We start from the raw sequence: 540 nt of genomic DNA, 5'->3' as shown, positions 1-540 counted from the left end.
AATTTATCCTAAATGCAAACACGAAAAGCTTTTGAGAGTAAATAAAACGTGTGATAAAAAGTCGATATAACCTTTATTAACAAATCATTACCTTAACCTTCAACCACATCGCATCTCCATGTTTTGTGATTATTTCTTGCCAATCACCATCTCTGAATGAGATAGTGCTGCACATAATCAAACCATAATAGTTAACAATGTCCCTAGACCCGGGACCTACAGCTCTCTCAATGTCATCTGGAATGACAATAGGAATTTTACTACCATGCTTAGTTTTCAAATCTACAAGTAAAGATTTGTATCTCCCTCTCCCTTTATTGGATTTGTTGCAAGAAGTTGCGCGCAAAAGAATATATGTTTAACAATCATATAGCATCCAGAATATGACTATTTAATGATGAGCTGCTGCAATTGTTTAGCTTCAAAAGCAAGCAGTAGTAAAATTCGTATTCAACAGTCAGTATTATTTAACAGTCAGAAGCAAGCAGTACTTTTGATCTCCTGGCCTCTAAAAGAGTTAGGAATCTTTAGATCATAAGA

The sequence above is a fragment of the Nicotiana attenuata genome, unplaced genomic scaffold (assembly GCF_001879085.1).
Source record: "Nicotiana attenuata strain UT unplaced genomic scaffold, NIATTr2, whole genome shotgun sequence".
NCBI classification, from domain to species: Eukaryota; Viridiplantae; Streptophyta; class Magnoliopsida; order Solanales; family Solanaceae; genus Nicotiana; species Nicotiana attenuata.
This window is presented reverse-complemented; position numbering follows the sequence as displayed.